Below are 612 nucleotides of genomic sequence, written 5' to 3'. Positions count from 1 at the left end.
GGGGGGGGTCATGAATTGGAAAGAAAGGGTGAGATTGTCGGCTCAAAGGGTGGACTTCTTAGGCCCATTTTGGTTCTACAAGAATATGCGGGTGGCCTACTCGAAAAAAAGTGAAAATTCACTTGCTAAATGACAATCTATACATCATGCAATTCTCTTGCCTAGGTGATTGGGAGAGGGTGATGGAAGAAGGGCCCTATATCTTCCATAGCAATGACAGTTTCATGACCCCTAAAAAAATGAGGGTTTCATGAAACCCTCATTAGAAATTTGCATTCAAATCCATGATTTGATCGACAGTATGTGTCGTTGCTAAAATCTCTGTGAGGGAAGGTTGGTGAGTTTGTGCAAGCTGATCCTAAGTCGTGTGATTTTAGAGGATTTTTTTCTGAGTCCAAATTAAGATCAATGCCAACAACCCTTTCAAGGACGTGGTCTTGCTCATTTTTAATGAGAGTTGCCTCTCCTATAGGAAAATGGGGTAGAAGGAAAATATGAAGAATGAAAAGCTATTTTTCGAAGAAGTAAAGAAGATGTGGATGGGGTAGAGATGCCTTTGGAGAGACTAGAAGATGTAGTAATCACTTTTCCTTGAGTTTTGCTTTGGTATGC

This window comes from Triticum dicoccoides, chromosome 2A (assembly GCF_002162155.2).
Source record: "Triticum dicoccoides isolate Atlit2015 ecotype Zavitan chromosome 2A, WEW_v2.0, whole genome shotgun sequence".
Lineage (NCBI taxonomy): Eukaryota > Viridiplantae > Streptophyta > Magnoliopsida > Poales > Poaceae > Triticum > Triticum dicoccoides.
This window is presented reverse-complemented; position numbering follows the sequence as displayed.